This window comes from Crocodylus porosus, unplaced genomic scaffold (assembly GCF_001723895.1).
Source record: "Crocodylus porosus isolate Cpor-Errol unplaced genomic scaffold, CroPor_comp1, whole genome shotgun sequence".
Taxonomy (NCBI): Eukaryota; Metazoa; Chordata; order Crocodylia; family Crocodylidae; genus Crocodylus; species Crocodylus porosus.
This window is the reverse complement of record NW_017728943.1, coordinates 39,462,450-39,475,375: the sequence shown is the minus strand read 5'-3', so window position 1 is coordinate 39,475,375 and position 12,926 is coordinate 39,462,450. Positions and strand designations below refer to the sequence as shown.

At 41.8% G+C, this 12,926-nt stretch overlaps 1 protein-coding gene across 10 annotated transcripts in view; it reads left to right on the top strand.

Annotated features, from left to right (window-relative positions):
- EHBP1 (EH domain binding protein 1) overlaps positions 1-12,926 on the top strand; it is a 334,374-nt gene that overhangs the window by 113,332 nt on the left and 208,116 nt on the right. The window lies entirely within an intron of this gene.

Below are 12,926 nucleotides of genomic sequence, written 5' to 3'. Positions count from 1 at the left end.
TACTCGCCAGCACCAGAGCCCTGGTGCTGAAACGTGGCCTGGCCTGCCGCATGTTTCAGCACCAGGGCAAAGGGCCAACCGTAGAGATCCTCTGGCTGCCAGAGCATCTCCATGAAGGACTCAGCCTCCAGTTGCCTCAGGGCACAGCCCTGGACCGTGCCTTCTGCTGCTTTTTTAAGCTTTGATTTTTTTAGACCCCTGGATATCCTGGAGTGAGGAGCACCAACAGGGCTGGGGGGGCTGTGGCTTGGGAATGAGGGGCAATGACAGGAGCAGGGGCAAGGCACTGGAATATATGGGGTGCTCAGCACTACCAAGCAGTGGGGCAGACAGTGGTAACTGGACCCTCATCTTGTTGCGTGAAGGGGGCAAGGAGCTCAGATTGTTCCATGAGGAAAAAAACCAAAATGCAACATCCAAAGTAATAGGTACAGTAAAATCCCTGATATCAGACATGAGCGGGGAATGGGGGGTGCCAGTAATATAAAAATGCCAGTTACCTGAGGGCACAGGGTGTCTGCCCAGATACGAACCAGGGTTGGGGGGGTTGGCAGCAGCTGCAAACGGAGCAGGGGGTGGGGGGGACAGCAGCAGTGCAGCATGGTGATGGCTGCAGCAGCCACAGGTGAGCAGCATGGTGGTGGCTGCAGTGACCGCTTGTGAGCTTTTTCCGCCAACCCCTGCATCTGGCTAGCTGGCCAGAAATTCCCATTACTAGAGTGTGCCAGTTAGTAAAATCCCAGATAACAGGGATTTTACTATATTTAGAATTTATGTTATTATAATGAGTGAGGTACTGGAAAGTTTCCAAATGGCTTTAAAATAGTAAATATATCAATAAAACATTATGTTCAACTGATACCTATATATATAGTGGCCTTTCATTTTAATGGTGGAAAAATGCTGATTTTAGGTTTTTTAATCGGAGAATTTGGGATTTTGTTTTAATCAGAATATTTGGAGTTTTTAAACAGAGGAAACCAGGATCCTTGATTATAACAGTCTTTCCTTGTCTGTGGTTAGATTTATTATATGCATTCACTGTTTTGCATTTCATAGTGCTGATCTTAATTGTTTTTTGAGGAGGTAAAAAGAAATGTCTCTGGGAAAGGAGTGCACATCCAGTCATCCAGTCCTTCAGTTGCTTTCCTTCTTTTCCTGTCACCAAGCAGTTCTTACTGCTCTCCCTCCATCATCATCACCTTCTTGTTGCCGCTCCCTAGCTCAGACCTCTCATCTGTCAGAGGACACAACAAGAGTCACAATGCCTTTTTGTGTCCCTTCGACTATATATGTTTTCTAACATTAATTTATATTGAGTCACTTCTGTTTTTGGCAATGTTCTGCTTAATTATTGTTAGGAAATGTGTCAAAGATGAAAAACATAAATTACCTTTCTCTTTGGCTTTGCTGATGCTTTATTCTGGTGTATGCATTTTTGTGATGTTGCCAAGTTTCATTTAAGCATTGGTTATTTTGTGTAGGTGGATGGTCAGCTTACTCTTTTGTAGATTTAAAGATTGAAACTATTGTTTGGACAAAACTTAGATTAGAAGCAGCTATTTTGAGTTCTGATTCTAAGCTAAAGTAGAAGGAGCATGCAGTAAGTACTGTGTAGTAAAACAATTGTTGTACTTGTATATAATATTATAGGAACAAATTTAGGTTATGTGCCATGCCTCTTGATTAGAATCTGGCTCCTACTTTTTATACAGGTTTTTATTTAATATGTGAGCCCTTGGTTTAGGAAGATGTTTAATGCATACCAATCCTTAAATACATTTTAAAGATGCTTTAATTTAAAAAGATACTGGAGCAGGTGTAACATTGAGCCCATAATTTAGTTTTAATTAATGTTAATCTTGCTGATCTAAGGGCTAAATGATATCACAAGATCTCTCTTGTACTTTCACTTTATAATAGTGATTCTTAACTAGGGTACCACATCTCACAGGAGATGCCTTAAGATCCTTTCAGAAGTGCCGTGGGGTGCCATGCAGCATTAGCTTGGTTAGCATGTGCAAACATCATTCACAGGATAGACCCAGACATTTTAAATAGGAATCTATTGTGTTAAAAACATTCTGACTTGTGGTTAGAACTTCCTGAGTTCTTCGCAACAGGAAAGCTGCTCTATTATTTTTCTACACTTAAAAAAAAAACGAGTGAAAACTAAGAGCTGGCATTTTTGGAGGGGTGTCTCTGGTCTAAAAAAAAGTTGAGAACCACTGTTTTTGATGACTATAAATTGTTAGCAGAAATGCTTACAAAGGAAGTTTAGGTTTCTGCTGTAGTACTTGCAACCGTATAAATGCAGGCTTTTGCATGCATTGTCCCCTCAGATGATCTGATCCTGTGATACTTCATCAGAGTTGCACAAAATAAGAGCATATGGTACACCATCACAAGGTGTCACAAGCACTATATAATATGATATGTATAGTTACAATGTATTATCTCCCACAAACTCCTTTGAACAAACCATGTTTTTAGGTAAACCAGTGGTGCCAGTCCATGGGCTGGATTGAGTTCCATTCACCTGGATCAGGCCCTGGGGTCCAGCATCACCCCTATTTGCCCCCATGAGCTGAGATTGGGCCCAAAGGGCCTGATACTGCCCCTTCACCCTGAGATTGGACATCTAGGCTGCTGACAGACTTGGGGGGAAAAAAACAAACAAAAAACCCAGCACTACCAGAAGAGGAAGTGCATTAGTTCAGCTCAGCTCACCAGCATCTGTATAGTGGGGCTTTTATTTAAAGCTGATTCAGAAAACCCCTCTGAAGGACACAATCTATGCAGATGTTTGGCAAGCCAGGTTAAACTAATGCAATGCCTCTTCCAGACATATGCTGTGCTTGATGCGGGGCTACACTACACTTAAAGCAAAGCACTGTTTTTTTGTTTGTTTTTTTATCATGTCTGTAAACCATAGTGTCATCCTTTTTCACTCCTGTATGCCAGGATTGGTTCTTGGGGGTCTGGTCTCCTACACCTGCATGCCAGGATCTGCCCCCTTTTAGCTCTGCTTCCTGGAATTAGACCCTGGGGTGCAGTGCCACTTCCACCCAGTCCTGTGTACTGGGCTTGGATGCCTGATCCAGTGCAATGGGCCCAGGGCCCCTTACAGGTCCAGAAATCATGGCAGAGTGGGAGCAGTGCCACCACTCTCCTAAATTTCCAGACCCATGGGCAGGCCTGTGGGCCAGATATATTGAGCACCCCAATGTAAACTCAAGTTATATTAATCTATGGTGAGGGTTTAAACGAAAGAGCAGTTAAATTCATCACTGCTATGTTAAATGTGCAGAAATGAGCATTCTTTCCAGTGACTGCTGCGAGTTGCTTTAAGACTTAAGGATCTTATTGCATCATGCTGGGTGATCAAGACAATTTGTGTATTAAGGTTTTCACAATTAAAAAGCTGGAAAAACTGGTTTAAGAAAATGTTACCCTGTGTACATGCATCTTTTGTAGGTATAGTGTGCAAACCTGAAGTGAACATATGACTCTTTTTATCAACAGTATTTCATATTTAATCAACATAAAGTGAAGTACTTCCTTCACATGAATGTAACACAAATCAGGTCTCAGCCAAAGCAAATAAAAGAGTGAATGCTTTGCTAATCATCCATAACTAATTTGTGCATACACAGAAAAAAATTAAATCTGTTTTTGACAAGAGCTTTTTCATGGAAGCAGCAAGGGAGAATGGAACATGTAATGTGGATCAGTACTTTAATTTATAGTGAATAGTGATGAGAAGACCTTAGATGTGTTGCTGTGACTACACTAATTTATTGATATTAACAAATTTAATAGAAGCCTAGAAATTAGACACCGGCTTTTAAAAAATTGTATACCAAAATATTCTGACACATGCCTAAACTGAGACAGACATGGGGAGATTATTGTATCTATTACCACAGATTCATATATTGCAGAGAGCTGCTGCCTATCTCCATGACGAGCACAGTTAATAGATAATATACAGTGGAGAAAATGTAAAATATGTTGCCTCCTTGTACAAAAAATATGGTTTTGTTGCTCTAGTGACAGTGTAGTTACGATTGAAGGGTCAGATTCATTGTGAGCCCCTATTTCAGACTATTACAGCTTTAAAAAATCAGCTGTTTGAAATGTTTGTTTGTCAGTGTAGAGCTGAATTTTAGTTTTTTATGTGCAAAGTTTAAAGAAACCCATTTAGCCATTTTCTTAAGTTAAGCAAATGGGGATGGAGGAGGAGGAATTTTACGTTCTTTAAGGAAGCTGTTTAAATTTTTTTGGTGATTAATGAAAAAGCTGTGTTTAAAATACTTCAGGCTTGGCATGTGGAGCACCTAGTTGTCCCTGTGAAATCTGCCATTTATCTTGTTTTTAAAAAATATGTTCAATAAGTGCATATACTTATACACCATTTTTCTTACTCCCATAAGCATACATGGCTTGTTATGTTCCAGACATACTGTATACATAAGCTTCTGTATACCCAGATATCCACTCAAAGATCTTAATCTTTAGGAAGCTTTCCATACTTTGCTATACAGTCCCTCCTGTGCTACTTACCTCACAGTTTTTTTTTTATTTGTACGTGCATTCGGGGTTACAGTCAGGAATGTGCTATATCCTATAGAACGGGTGCTCAGTCTTTTTGGCTGGTGGGCCAGATCTGACTGGTGGGCCTGATCTGAAACAGGGCAGTCAGGGCAAGGCCCCATCTGGCCATGCTGAGGAGCTCAGGGGGTAATCCGGCTCCAACCTGGCCCCATGGGGGTGAGAGAAGGGGTATGGGCCAGCTCCACAGGGAGTAGGGGTGTGGCCCACCCCCAGCATGGCCCCACATGGGGGAGGAGCCACGGCCCATCCCTAGCCCAGTCCCACAGGGGGAATAGGGTTTGAGCTGGTGTTTGAGCTGGCTGGGATTGGGGGTGTGGCCCAGCCCCATGCAGCCTGGGAGGAGTGGCATGGCCCAGCCTGATCTAGTCGGAGGGGTGGGAGGGGGAGGGGGCATGACCTGGCCCTAACCTGCTGTGCAGGGCTTGCATTTTGGGGATTTGGGGCGGGTGGCCATATTTACAGCCACTGCTTCCCAATCTGTGGGAAGCCCCATGGGCTGGATACCTATGGCTTTTCAGGCTGCCTTTGGCCTGCAGGCCAGTCTGAGCACCACGCTACAGAATATGAATGCATGCACACACGTGGGTGTTTGTATGCGCACACACACATCATTAATATGATACTGAGAGAGGCCTAGCAACATGGGTATCTTGCTTCTGTGAATATTACTTCCCCTCTATAAGGAGAACACAGCACTCTAGACCAGTGGTTCTCAGCCTTTTTAGATGCGAGGCATCCCTCAGAAAATACCGGCTCTTAGTTTTCATTCTTTTTTTAACTACAGAAAAATAATACAAGTTTTTCTGTGGCAAAGACCTCAAGAAAAACCCCAATTGGTCTGAATGTTTTTAACACTATGGTTTTCTATTCTAAATCACTGGGACTGTCTCGTGAATGAAGTATATTCATAGTTTATATCATTGCCACATAATTTTTAGATATGTGCATTTCTTGTGCTACTCATTTAGAATGATCAGTTTGCAGATATTGTAAGATGAAGAGCAGGGGCAGATTTCCAGTTTTATATTTTCTCCCATCCAGGATACCACTAAGTCTAATCATCTCTGATTAGATCCTCCTTGACTTTAACTATAATAGAATGAATGTGATAAATGTATAAAACTTCATATTTAAGAGTTAATTTGCTTAATATAGTATCTTGATACACACATAAGGGAAAGTTGTGAGGTTGTGGGAAAAGAATAAATTTAATGTTCAAGCCATGTTGCATGGCACCCTTGAAAGGATCTCAGGGTACCTGATGGCACACTGGCTGAGAATTACTGTTGTAAAGTGACAGCACAAGAAACATGCAGCCCCCAGATCAGCAAGACACTAAAACATGTGTAACATTAAGATTATGATTTAGGTTTAATTAAATTAGTTTTTAAGGTTGGTATATGATTAAACATCTTCCTAGCAAGCCCTCCTTTTAAACCAAGGGCTTATCTATTAAATAAACCTGCATAAAAGGTAGGAGTCAGATTCTAATCTCAGGGGCATGGCACATAACCTAAATCTGTTGCTGCAAAATTATGTACCCATAGTATAAAAAAAATATAGGTGAGAGAGAGAGAAAGAGCAAAACTCTAACAGTGGCTGCAGTAGCACTGGATTTTGTAATGGTGGGTTTATTTCAGATAATGCTGCAGCATTTGTTCATTTATCCTTAGTGCAGAAGGCTCAGATATTGCAATATGGGTGATTAACTTAATTCAAGGGGCTACATAAGTGATCCCTATAATCATAGGGGAGACACTCATAGTGTGTGCCACGCTGGGATATAAGGACATCATAGCATACCATTAGGATACATACATTGATTCAGTGTTCAGTTGGAGTTGAGTCCAGACTTGCTTTTATAAAATTAAGCAAGCTTAAAAGTTGTAATGTCTTCGCTCAGTGCAGTTAAAGGGTTTTTTTGTGTCAGATAATATCCAATGAGCCTTGAAAATTCTGTTTCATTAAACACCATACAAGTACCCTGTGAGAGCAGAACTTATTCTGTAAAACCTATCTGAACAGGCTTTTTCTGTTATGGGTAACGTATTCCAGTCTGTTTTACAGAACGTTTTTGAACCTCAAAAGTTCAGAAGGGAAATGAGGTGTATGATTTCTCCAGATCTGGTGACCTTTCTTCTTCTTTAGTAGGAAAGAAATAACTGCCTCAAAGACTCTGTTAGATGCAGTTTAATGTAGGAGGTTAAAAAAGGAGTGACATAATTTGGTTACCACAGTGGGAACATGGAGACAAAATCTGTAATCAGATTTCTCCTGGTATATGTAAATGCCTTATTTGTCTTTCCTCATTTTCTTTTTTATCTTAGATGTTTTCTCCTTTTAGGAAGACCTCAGCTAGACTAAGAAGCTAGGATTGTTAACCTGGATCAAGTCTGAAGGACTGATGTTCTGACACAAAGATCTTTTAACAAAAATTGTTAAAAGCCACACTGGCTTGATACACAGCTTGCATAGCTACACTATTGTGTAGCTAGCAGGGTTTGGAGTTCCTAGTCTGACTGGGGTCCTTGGTGGCCTGTTTCTCTCTCTCTAGCATCCTAGTGCTCTCACCCACCTCACCTGCCATGCCTTGATGCTGAAAATTATAGATTTAGGAGACTGTCTTTGGGGGTGAAGTTGTCAGTCTGGCCCCCACTTCCTGCTGAGAATTCCTAGTTTCTTCCTTTCTTTCTCTCCCCTTCTCTTGAGCTCCTATTTTTGGCTTGCAAGACCCGGAGTACCTCTCTGAATCCTTGATAGGTAAGCCTGTACATACCTGAATGGCATACTGCATTGCAGATTATTCCTTAGTTCTTTGTGCCATATGCTTTGCCTCCCCTTTAGGCTTACAAACACCCCCCATTTCTCTCACCAAGTGTTAGTTCAGGGCTGCAGTTGCCCATTCTTACAGTTTTGTTGGGGTTTCCTCAGTGGTCCCATAGAAACCTCCAGCTTGGCAGTGGCCCCACTGAGTGCTGGGGACTGGCAATGGCTCACTCATGAGTCCTTACATTGGGCAGCAGCCCCCACAGAGCTCTGGAGCCTGGCAGCAGCCTGGCAGTCTGTTGGGCTTGTATCAGCCCACAGAATACCAGAGCCTGGCATTGGCTCCCCCAGGGTGCTGAAGTCTGGCAGCAACCTGACGAAGTCCCTCAGATTTGCAGCAGTCCACACAGAGTTATGCTCCTTGCAGAATCCACCAAGTTTCCCTTTTTCTGCAGCAGTGGCAGCAGCATCCCATGGTCTGGCTGTGGGATACTGCTGCCTAGCTGGGGCAGGGGCCAGAGCCTGCATTGGAATGGAATAGAATGAAGCTGGAGCCAGAGCTGGAGCTGGTGCTAAAGCTATGCCTGATAGTAAGCAGTGGGAGAGGCAAGGAAAGAGCCTGCAGGGACCTTGTACTTGAATCCAAAATGAGGGGTTTTCCCTCCATGTTGAATGGGGGAGAAAAATCCTCATCTTGGATTTGCCTAAGTACTGTACCTATCTTTTCTTAATTACCATTTTTTCATTAATGCTAGAGAGATACTGTTTGGGTCGGGATGTGATGTGAACTTGATGAAAAAACAAAGCAAAGAGAGTACAAAAGAAACAAAAGCAAGGTGTCTGTTTATAATGTGTTGTCTCTGAACATTTTTTGTTAGGGAAAGGTTTTAATGATCTATTTCAGAATTTCCTTGATAGTGATTCACAAAATGGAAATGAATTATCCAACAGATTCTGTATAGCTTGATTGCAGCAATATCGGTTTTCTTTTTTTCTGAACTTTTCATCCAGTTTTTATCTTTAAAGTTTTCGTTAGAGGAATAATGTGTTGTATACCAGCCAAAATTCTGGTCATGTGGAACAAATTTGTAGATAGGTTTTTAATTAAAAAATGAAATTTGCACTACATTTTTCTTTGAATGATTCCCTGAACTCTATTGGGATTAAAACAGACTAACCTGCGATACCACTTATTTTCCTTCCTGGTTACAGACAGCATCTTCCCTATCATTTTTACTTAATAAATATGGTAGAGTACTTGCTGTCTAATCAATCAGCAATTCATATGCATTCATTTATATGTAGGCAAGCGGGTGTAGCCATTCAATTTTATTGCTTTAACTTTTATATTATAGTTTTCCCTTGTATTTCCAATCCTTATGCTTAGGACTGAAACTTTTCTGGCATGTGCAAGATTTCTTAAACATTAAATTCTCCATTCAAATGCATCACAATTCGTAATAAATGTTCTGGATACCTTGAACCATCATTTGCTTTTAAACAAGTTTTCAGCATAGATTGTGCTGTTTGCATTCGTCCCTCCAAATCTTCCAACCAACTGTCTAAATTATTTTAACTGACATAGTTTCTAATTTACTCTCTACAGTTGAGAGACCTTCCTGTAGCTTGTCTATTTTAGCATTTAATTGCTCTATACTCTCACAAATTAAATTCTGTAGTGATCCATTTTGCTCTGCTGGTGAAGCAGTGATCTTTTCAGCATAGCCGAAGCAAGATGGCGCTTCTAGCACAGCTGCAGGGGCCAGCATTCAGGATTTGAGTCAGAACTTTCTGACTTCTTTTTTTGTCAGCGTGCTGAGTATAGACATATTAACTTCAGGTGCTGTGTGGGAGCTTTATATGAAAATTAAGTCACCTTGAATCATTTAACAAACTGAAAGTCAAATTACCAGTATCTGCCTCTGAGTGGCTTTTTGGTACTACTGTCAAGAAACACTGAAAAGTAGAAAGAAGAATGTAAATTGTGCTGTTTAAAGGTTTGTTTCATGAGTAAGTGTAAAAAGACAGAGCACTTCTGTTTATGTTCTAATTCCTTTTAGAAGCTTTTTCAGCATCTCTGTTTCAGGTATTTAAGTGTAAAAAGCCAACTTTCCAAGAAGGTTTTTTTGTATGTATTCCTCATGTGATAGAAGGTGGGGCAAAGCACTTTGTTTCCTTCTGACAAAATGTAATATCAAATTAGGAAACTGGTTATGCTCCTCATTTAGATCTAATCTTTCTCGGATAATGATTATTACAGTGTTTGCACTTCATTTAAGACACTCCTTCCAAAAAGAAGAGAATTGTCATTGAACACTGAAATAATTATGAAGCATAAATGTTTTTTTCGGTCATGAGCCTAGAGTCTGTTGACCATAATTATGTTCATTTTGTTATGTACCTTAGGTAGTGGTTACAGATGGATTGTATAAAGTATGTGTAGCAAGTTGAATTCAGATATAGAAGACATTAGAATGCAATTTTAACACTTAATAACACGCTGACTTTATTATCTTAAATGTTTTGGGCGTCTCCTAGGGAAAGAATAACTGGAAAATGGTTTGATCCTGTAAATTGATTCTGAATTTCAGAATTCTTTGTAAAGGTGCACATAACTACTGTACTTACTTGAATCCAAAATGAGGATTTCCTCCCTATTTAACATGGGTGAAAAAAGACCCTGATCTTCAATTTGAACTCTTCAATTTCCTCCCCATTTAACGTGGGTGAAAAAAGACCCTAATCTTCATTTAACATGGGTGAAAAAGACCCTAATCTTCAATTTGAGTATGACATGGCACCTGGCTGCTGAAGCTCTGGCTCTGACACTGACTCAGGGTCAGAGCCATAGCTGCTGCCTGCCCCTTCACCTGCCCCTTCACCTGCCTCTACCTCCCCCTCCCACTTACCTTTGCTCTAGCTACAGCAGGCTCTGGCCTGTGCATTTGTCTCATGTAACTGCTAAGTTTGTGCTAGCTCCTTGGGCTCTGGCAGGTTCTGGTCCTGCTCCATTGTGTAGCACATGTTTGCCCTGGCCAGGCCCCAGAGCCCAGGCTGGAGCAGCTGCTGCCACTGCTGCTGCTACTAGGTCAGTCTGGGACCAGAGCAGGGCCAAAGCCAGTATAAGCAGATGTGTGTGTGGGGGGGGCAGGGAGCAGGTGCCAGTGTGTAAAGACATGGGAGCCAAGTAGTCTGGGAGGGAAGCAGGTGGAGGTGGTGGGCAGGCAGCAGGGGGCAAGGTGTGGGGAAGGCAAGGGGCAGGCTGCTTGCCCTTCCCCAACTGCCTGCTGTCTGCCACTGTTTTCCCCACTGCAATGGAAGGGACCATTATATAACCCTCTAATAATTAGATTCTGTACATGGAAAGTTATAACAAATTTATAATTTTATATGTATAAAATCCAGTTTTTGGGGGGTTGTCTTAAATTCATCGTGGATTCTGATAAATACAGTATTTGTAAATTGTATACTCATTTTTCCGTTAACTTTGATGAAGACTTAATATCAAGAAATGGGGTACTTAAAAGTAGTAAACTCAGAAATATCTTTCTTATCATGAATTATAAATATCAAGGTCTCCTGAAGCCAAAACTCCACCATTAGATGCTGAATCACATTTACATTCAGACCATTTCTAAATGTAACTGTGGAAATAATGACAAGATAAATGAAGTCTGTTTTTAAATGTTCAGAGATCAATAAATTAGCAGCACTGGAAAAGGCACCAAGTATGATTAATTCTGCCATAGTCATGTCCTTCTTAGCAACAGACTTAAAATAAAAGACGGCAGATCAAAAATTAAAGGTATTTTAAGATGACTCATATGTTCCTTCTTTTCCTGAGTCTGGGTATCCAATCTCGGCATCAATACTTAGAATATATACAGCCATTAATGAGGCTGCATGCAGTTCCTTTTCCTTCTAAGGCTTGGTTGTTCTATAATAGTGGGCAAAGTCTCTGCTATTCAATTCCTTGATAAAAGTCCAACAAATAGTGTAAAGTCTGGAGTATTTCTGACCTATGAGATATATAAAAGCTAAAAAAATAGAATATACTCAACTCTTAGGTCTGTGTGTGCATTCTAATTAAAAGATAAGCTCTGGTAAGCTTGAACTTTAATAACAAATTTGTTAGAGAAGTTATAACATAACTATTTGGTTTTTTTGTTGTTTGGTTTATTGGCTCCTGTGGTGATCAGAACATAGCACTTCATGACTACATATAGAAAGCCTCTTTTCAGCTGGAAACATTTGTAGTTCAGATGCTTTTGATCATGTGCATTTAGGAGCAAAGACTCTTTAGATAAATAGAAGCATGCATAAGAAAGGTTTTGTATTCTAAACTGGCAAGATCTCTTTAATTGTCTGTTCACTCCCTTGTCATAAGAACTTAAATGAAAGCTTCATTAGTTGTGCATAATATCTCAGGTTTCTCTAAACAAGGGAGCCAAATTTATAACTTCTATACAGCCTTACAGCCCTGCTTTTAGTAGACTTTCAGAAGAGTTGAGTTCCATTCTGTTGTGCAACATGATTTTCTTTAGTTACAGTGCAGCATGCTTAATATTATAAATGTGACATGCAATTTGTTATTTTTAGATGTGTTTTAAAAGTTTATTAGTTTTATTCTGCGAGAGATGCCCTAAATTGTGGACAAATAAGAAAGATGCTTCCTGTAGGTCTTTGTTTCTCACCTTAACAAGTTAACTGTCCCAGTTGGAGTTCAAGAAAATCTTGTTCAGCTGAACAAGCATTCATCTTGTTTAGGCTTTGTTCAGCTGACTCCAGCTTCACCTTATGTCCTGGCCTTCTGGATCCAGTCCCTGCCCTTGGCTTCCTGACTTGGGCACCTGATCTTAGCTTTCCTCCTGCTTTCCTGTCTGTGGTTCTACATCGGGGTGAGCAAAATACAGCCCATGGCCCACATCCAGTCTACCAGGTACTTTCATTTGTCCTGCAGTGCCCACCAACTAATTGTACCCCACCCAGCCCTTCCACCCACGAGGGTGGCAGCGAGGCACCCATGTTTACACCCCACCCTGCCCCCAACATACCCTATTGTGTCTTGCTCCTACCCTCGTGAGAGGAAGGGCCAGCCCGGCCAGTATGCAGCTTTTGGGCAGGGCTGCTGCTGCCACTGCTGCAGCTGCTGGGGGACCTACTTGGCTTCCTTGGTGTCCTGCTTGCTCCTGGCACCACGTAGTGAAGCGATGGGGGCAGGGGTGGCAGGGTAGCTGCAGATGGGCAGGAGCACAGACCGTGAGGCTGGGGCTGGCAGCAGCATAGAGCCTGCACCCAGGGGGGCAGGCAGGATGTGGGTGAGAGGGAGGGTGGGGGAGCGTAGGGACTGTGCATGCATGGCGTGGAGTGCTGACAATAGAGGCAACCTGGCGGGCCTGCACTCCTCGCTGTGATATGCAGCACTGGCCAGAGCCGCACGCCAAGTGCCAGTGCCTGAACCAGACACAAGTGCCTCGAGCACCCCATCTGCTACTGCTGCCACCATTGCCTGCAGGGGCTGAGTGCCATGGGGTAGTGTGGGG